Source organism: Abrus precatorius, unplaced genomic scaffold, assembly GCF_003935025.1.
Source record: "Abrus precatorius isolate BTA unplaced genomic scaffold, Abrus_2018 Scaffold2, whole genome shotgun sequence".
NCBI lineage: Eukaryota > Viridiplantae > Streptophyta > Magnoliopsida > Fabales > Fabaceae > Abrus > Abrus precatorius.
Window position 1 is genome coordinate 31,524,959 of NW_020874362.1, and position 7,769 is coordinate 31,532,727.

The following is a 7,769-nucleotide window of genomic DNA, read 5'->3' on the forward strand; positions in this document are numbered from 1 at the left end:
CATTTACTTTGTTTTGTTTCAAATTTCAAAGCTTCAAGTAGAAGCAATGGCTGCTCCTGCACCCTTTGCTTTTTGTTATTTATTTCCTTCTCTAATTTGAATTTTTCTTTTTTATTTTGTTCCAAATTTGTATATTAATTTTATATTTTTCAGCATGTATATGTGTGTACTAAAACTTCAGAATAGCGGTCATCCCACTACTGCTATTCCCGCTATAGCGTTTTTGAGGTTGACTATTCCGTGCTGCTATCCGGGATTGACTACTATGGATGAGGCAAAAGCATGCCCTTTAACAATAACTTTAAATCTATGATTGTCTTTTAAAATTATGTCCCCAATACTTAACCCTCATTAAATATTTTTCTGCCCTTCAGGCAGATTCATGATTAACTGCAAAGAAAGAGCATCAGTGAATGAACTTATCAACATGTGAACTTACCTTAAGTTCAGAGATCAAGTGTAAAACCATCATATGCACTCTCTTTGCACTTTCATTTTAGTTTACAAAAATAATTTCAGTTGAAATAATACAGCACATGTATATCCAAACAATTGTGACAAAATCTAGAAACATAAACAAGAGAAATTGCCAGTACCAAAACCAAGGATGGCTTGGTCAGTACTAGTAGTAAGAGGAAGATGGGGAGAAGAATAGAGAGTGGGTTTTGGTTCAAAAGATGGTAGTTACCATGGCTTTTACTTAGACAAGATGTGTTGTACTGCTGACCAAGGCATACTCACCTCTTTCTTTAAAAGCACCTTTTGTTATTCATGAAATATGAAAATAGTGCATGAAATACAGGAAGAAAAATGATGGTAGTTACCAAGGAACTATGTGGCAAATTAAGTTCAACCTTGGTGACGCGGAGAGTGGAATCTACAAATTGCACGTGGCACTGCAAGTGCAAATGTCACTGAATTACCGGTTTGGCGCATATAAAAATGATTTATCTAAGTTATCACATAAAATAATTAACTCCATTCTAAATAGATTAATCTTAAGTAAACAAAATAGTTATCCCATATTTTTGGAATTGCATATTTCAGATTGTATATTCACTCTTCAAGATATTATAATATTAATCATATTTCAGATTAAACATGCATATCCACTCTTCAGGCCACATTCAACATATTTCAGAATTCAGATTGTATATTCACTCTTCAAGACAACTCACGGATGACAAAAATATGTAGGTATCAATCAACCAATAATTGCTCATCATGTAAAAAACATACATAGTTCAATTCTATGCCACAAATTCTCATCCATTACTGTGTTATCTATCCAGAACAGAAAAATAACCCCATGAGTTATTTATGTGGTCCCTTAACGAGATGTTTTGTGTCTACAAATACAAAATAATCACGGAAATTGAATCATTGAAAAGAAGAAGCATAGCTATACACGCTTTTTGCAAAAGAAAATCAGCACGAGAGAACAACAAAAGCTGCAAAATTATAACTAGAAACAGAATTAGGGTTCAAAATAACGTTGAGAGAGGGAGAATGCGGCACATACCTAATCACTTGGTGCAGGATGAATGGAGAAAGGTTCGAAATCTCATCAAAGAGAGCTAGGGCTGGATAACCAATTCGATAGCATGGAGAAAGCAGAGCTAGATGAGGCTCTCTCAATGTAATGTTGCTTTTTCTAATACGGGGAAAATTTTAAAATATTAAAATACAGGAATATAAAAAATTTTCAAAATTCGATGGCGTTATTCATGAAATATGAAAATAGTGCATGAAATACAGTAAGAAAAATGATGGTAGTTACCAAGGAACTATGTGCAGGAGCAGCCATTGCTTCTACTTGAAGCTTTGAAATTTGAAACAAAACAAAGTAGGGGAATCAAAACAGAGAAAGAAATAGAAAAAACAAAGAGAAAAGAGAAGAAATGAAAGGAGAAATGAGAGGAGAGCTAAGGAGAGAGTTGAAAGGTGAGTTGAGGGGCTAGGGTCTGCGAGAGGGAGGGAGAAGATTCAAAAAATAAAGGGGGGCTGAAATCCCAACATTGGCCCCCCCTTAAAAGCCCCAAATGTTTAAAAAACAAAGGGCAGATTCGGAATTTTTAAGGAGAACAGCATAGCGGCTGCTACAACCATGATTTCCAACTGCTATTCGCGGCGCGACAACCGCGACGCTACAGGGTTGCCATAGCGGAACTTCGCCCACTACTACTAACAATTCTTTCATGCTGTATAGCAGTTTAAGCTTTCAATATCTCTATAAATATTATCATTGATTTTACTATCTAAATCATTTTCCCAGCTTTACAAATTGAAATAAAGAGAAAGGAAACTAGCCTAAGGTGGCTGGTCATATCAGAAGAACACCAGAAACATAAATGAGAAAAATAATTCAAATATGATTAAGAAGAGTAAAGAGAGAAAGAAGAAACCATTAGCAACCCCCCTCTCTTTTTCTGGAACAACTTACATGGTAGCATTAAGGTTTGAATAAGGTTTTATGCAAACTATCCAAACGCCTCACTACTAAGCTAAGTTCTAGTGGCTTTAGTTAAAGTTGTACAGATAGACTTACTCAATAATTTTTTTTGAAAAATCCATTTTTTCATAGCAACTAATAGGTCAATCGATGCCTATAGCACACCTCATTCTCGTGTGATTTAGTAGTTGTATTTATCATAGTTCTGAGTATCAAAGTTTAAATCAGTCTACATTGTTCACTTCAATAAATTTCTTTTCATTTTTTTTCCCATAAAGCTCCCAACTCCCAAAACCAAAGGAATCAGAAATCAGAATAGGCTGCTTCGAAAAGGGTATAACAACAACAACCAAACCTTATTCCACTAGGTGAAGTTGGCTACTTGGATCACACGACATCATTGAGTTTGGTCAAAAAAATTTCAAATGTATTATTCCTTCAATTATCAAAGAAGGTATTACTGTATTATTCCTTCAATTATCTTAATCTGTGCTAGTCAAAACCAACTAATGTGCTGTGCGATACAGATTAAAAAACGTGAGAATAGACATACAGAGTAGTTAATCTGAAATTGTTGTGGGAGTTGCTGTTGTCATCTCTATATCTTTGACAAACTTTGTAAGCTAGCTGTCAATCAAATTCATGAAAATCAAAGATGGCAAATGACAAGCCAACGAGGCCAAACACTAGTTTTATGCACACCAATAAAATATATCTATATCCAGACCAATAAAAGATTAATAATAATGTTAAAAGGAAGAGCAATATAGCTCATACTACTATTATATCAATAATCACCAACAATCCATACGGGTCAAGTTATACTAGGTTATTGATCCCAATAACCAAACCTCCCATTCATATTGAGGGGAAATCGAAGAACTCACACATAAGGTATAAATCAACGTAAAGATAAGAATTGAAACTCATTTTCTTATCTTACATGTTTCCACATTAAAATGTTCATACTTTCATCAATCACTCAGCACCAACTTTATGAATATTATATACATAGATGATATTGCGTGATAAAAAACTGCTAACAAATTTTGTAATTTAAGCAAAGTATAGAAGCTAGAATGCACAATAGTACTCTAAAAAAAGGTTTGTTAGCAAACTAGCAAAGAATTAAGTGTAGAGTATAACATGCTTAGAAAACAAAATAAGCAATGACAAGAACAATCTTGATGTTAAATAAATGAATCCGTCAATTCAGCTTAGACTTGCCAACGTGAACTTTATTGGATTTGATTGATTTTAATAATTCTAACTCAAAGTTCTTCCATCCTTCTAAACCGATAGTCATTGCCAATTTTTCTCAGGTTTTCTAAGTTTTCACCAAAGTTGAAATTCTAGCTTACCCAACTAAACACTACTTAAAACAAGTAATGGAATACAGTAAAGCGCGAACTACTAAGCCGCAACATCAGTGGAAGTACCTGTTTGTAGAATACACACACTGTTACTCATTATCTTAAGGGTAGAGACTAGAGAGCATAATGTCAAAACCACATCAACTTTGACAGTCCCAGTGAAATTCATCACACACGTTTGGAATGAAATTGCAGCAAGTATATAAAAAATAAATAAATAAAAACTTAAAAATTCTAAAGATAATAGCGTTAGAACTTAAGGAAAACCTAGAAGTAGAAGTAGATTAAGAAGAGAGGTCTCACAAGGCAACTGAGGTACAAAAGAATATTGGAGTTCAGAGGAGAAAAATTGTGCGCAACTGCAAAATAGAAATTGTTTCAGCCAAAAATTCCCAAATCGGCAAGAGGAAAACAGTGTGTGATGGTGTAAACCTAGCACTGATGCATGAAATGACAGGTTGGCAGTGTTCGCCGTGCAAATCGTACAAGAGATGGTGAAATTGAGTTTTCCCAGGTGTTTGGTTGTTGAGAAAGAGTAGGAAAAGAAAAGAAACGAAAATCAAGAATTGATAGGATCGTTAAGTTTAACGGGTGTTTTTTTTTTGTTTAATCAAAGAATTAGGATAAATTTTAGTGTACACTTTTAATTTTTGATTCATAAGTATATTTTAGTGTATGTATGTATATTTTGGTGGATAAATTTTAGTGTATATTAGGGTGGAAAAAAATTTATATTGTGGACAGACTAGTGACCCTAACACATAAAATAAGGGCTTGACAAAGCCCACTAATTAAAGGACTAATGTAAATAACGGGTTAGGTGGAGTGGTTTGGGCTTTGTCTCATAATAGTAATTTACAACTTTTTACTACCATTTCTTTTCTTAACTTTTTTCAAAAGAATTTTATATATTAAATAACGGAATTTTTTATTTTTTATTTTTTTTAAAAATAATAATTAAAATAATAATATTTTAAAATAATTTCTCTTAAGAATCGTTTGGTGCGTGAAATTAGAATCAATATTCAGAATTTTAATTTCATTATTATATAATTTTATTTTTGGCGTACTCAAAAAATTAAAATTTTAAGTTAAAATCAAATTATATAATATAATGTTAATTTAATTTTGTATTATAATTTTATTAAATAAATTGTTAAAGTTGATATAATTAAATAATAACTGAATATTTTTTTAAAAAATCATGACACAGTAAATTTATTTTTATATAATTTATCCTTAAAATTTAATATTATATCATGAATTATCTTTCTCATAAATTAGATAAAAATATATGAATGTTCATAAATATAATTTAATTTTAAAAATTTAAAATATAAGTTAAATATTAATGCCTCTGAGAATTCTTATTTTAAGATCATGAGCTAAAATAAGTAGAAATATTGCACTAAATTCTTCCACACTTACATGATAAGTATCATATAGTCCTTTTCCATATAAAATGTTGCAAAACTAAAAAAAAAAACTTGTATAAAAAAACGTAATTGATTATAACAATTTCAATCAGTCACGTGATATACATTTTAAGAAAAGTATTAAACAATTTATAGAATAACCATATAATATAGTTTGTTGCAGAATAACAATATATAAATATATTAAACATATAACAAATAAAAAAAAAAAAGAAGAAGACATAAAAGAAGGACAAGAAACAAATGTAAAAGAAAAACAGAAAGAAATAAAAAGAATAGAGAAAAATTACTGTAAAACGAGAAAGTAGAGAATAGAGAAAAAAAAGAAAACTTAAGAAAATAAATAATATTAATAATCAATGTGAAAATAGAGTTAAAAGAACAAAAGAATACAGAAAAACATAAAAAGAAAAAGAAAGAAAGTATCAAAAAATTTTGGTGATTTTTCTCCCTATAATTTTTTTTTCATTTTGTTTTAGAGTGTTAAGCTCATTTAGCAATACATGCATATTTATTTTGTTGTAAACCATTATGAAAACAACAAAGAATATATGAAAATAGCAACAAAAACTTAACATAAACAACAACAAAAGCTTAAGCATGGTTGCATTATATAAACACCAATATTTATAAAACAGTCCTGGTTTTATTTGTCATTGTGTTAAAAAAAACAGCAATTTTACAACACAAGTATGAAAAACAATAATACATTTTAAGTAGAAAAAAAATTGTATTACAAAGACTATACATTGAACAAAATAAAGTTGTGTACAAAATAAACCTTACACTCTATACAATATTATATATTCAATTTTTCAATTTGTCTTTTTAGGAGGCTTGAACTTAGGATTTGGTCCAACTTGAAATTGGTGGTTTATTCAAGTTTTGAGATTGGAATGGAATTAAGAGTTCAATGAAAAGAAAGGAGGGATGGAGAAGAACATTGGAAAAGAGAAGATAAGAATATTGAAAGATGGTAGTTACCATGGCTTTTGCTTAGACAAGATGTGTTGTACTGCTCACCAAGGCATACTCACCTCTTTCTTTAAAAGCACCTTTTGTTATTCATGAAATATGAAAATAGTGCATGAAATACAGGAAGAAAAATGATGGTAGTTACCAAGGAACTATGTGGCAAATTAAGTTCAACCTTGGGGACGCGGAGAGTGGAATCTACAAATTGCACGTGGCACTGCAAGTGCAAATGTCACTGAATTACCGGTTTGGCGCATATAAAAATGATTTATCTAAGTTATCACATAAAATAATTAACTCCATTCTAAATAGATTAATCTTAAGTAAACAAAATAGTTATCCCATATTTTTGGAATTGCATATTTCAGATTGTATATTCACTCCTCAAGATATTATAATATTAATCATATTTCAGATTAAACATGCATATTCACTCTTCAGGCCACATTCAACATATTTCAGAATTCAGATTGTATATTCACTTTTCAACACAACTCACGGATGACAAAAATATGTAGGTATCAATCAACCAATAATTGCTCATCATGTAAAAAACATACATAGTTCAATTCTATGCCACAAATTCTCATCTATTACTGTGTTATCTATCCAGAACAGAAAAATAACCCCGTGAGTTATTTATGTGGTCCCTTAATGAGATGTTTTGTGTCTACAAATACAAAATAATCACGGGAGTTGAATCATTGAAACGAAGAAGCATAACTATACCCGCTTTTTGCAAGAGAAAATCAGCACGAGAGAACAACAAAAGCTGCAAAATTATAACTAGAAACAGAATTAGGGTTCAAAATAACGTTGAGAGAGAGAAAACGCGGCACATACCTAATCACTTGGTGTAGGATGAATGGAGAAAGGTTCAAAATCTCATCAAAGAGAGCTAGAGCTGGAGAACCAATTCGATAGCATGGAGAAAGCAGAACTAGATGAAGCTCTCAATGTAACATTGCTTTTTTTATTTAATACGGGGGAAATTTTAAAATATTAAAATACGAAAATATAAAAAAAATTTAAAATTCGATGATTAAAAACAAAATCGCTGATGACGAGATTTGGTATTAAAAAAGTATCCTTTTAAAAATTGTTACTGATAATGGTAATTTTTATTTTTATAAAATCATTAAATTTTTACTTGAATTCAATTTGCTACGAACTAATAACAAAGGTAATATGTGTTCCATTACCTTTAAGGTTATAATTATAATAAATTAAAATTTTGGATATAAAATATGGACAGAATTTAAGAATAATTTTTATGTGTTTTTGTGTTGTTTTTTTTATTTAAAATTAAAATTTCACAAAGGTATTGTAAGTTAATTATTCATTTTTTAATTTAATTTATTTTTTTATTTTCTTAATTAAAAGATAAGAGATAATTAAAACTACTAGGTTTATCTTAATTCTATTTATTTCAATATGTAAGACATTTTAGAAGACTTGCAACTTTGATTTAATAAGAGTGTTTGTTTTTATGGACAACACATCTATATAAAATCTAGTATATTAACATCAGTA

General features: G+C 30.1%; 1 protein-coding gene and 1 non-coding gene across 14 annotated transcripts in view; both read right to left on the reverse strand.

Annotated features, from left to right (window-relative positions):
• Positions 1-7,769, reverse strand: part of LOC113860088 (pentatricopeptide repeat-containing protein At2g01860) — a 30,693-nt gene that overhangs the window by 3,394 nt on the left and 19,530 nt on the right. The window contains exons 1-7 of one of the 13 annotated variants that reach the window (XM_027492720.1): positions 7,080-7,182; positions 6,382-6,453; positions 4,129-4,184; positions 3,006-3,079; positions 1,781-1,822; positions 1,523-1,654; positions 825-896 (exon numbers count right to left, since the gene is read on the reverse strand). The exons of 1 other annotated variant lie outside the window; for it this stretch is intronic. The gene's annotated coding sequence lies outside the window, so the exon portion shown is untranslated. Of the gene's footprint in view, positions 1-602; positions 748-824; positions 897-1,522; positions 1,655-1,780; positions 1,823-3,005; positions 3,080-4,128; positions 4,185-4,257; positions 4,380-6,245; positions 6,454-6,960; positions 7,039-7,079; positions 7,191-7,769 lie in introns of those variants that run through there. 11 more of the 13 variants (XM_027492721.1, XM_027492722.1, XM_027492719.1 and 8 more) reach the window with 11 other exon arrangements.
• Positions 403-466, reverse strand: LOC113860455. The gene has a single exon (XR_003503907.1). It is a non-coding gene; the product is annotated as a small nucleolar RNA snoR101 (small nucleolar RNA).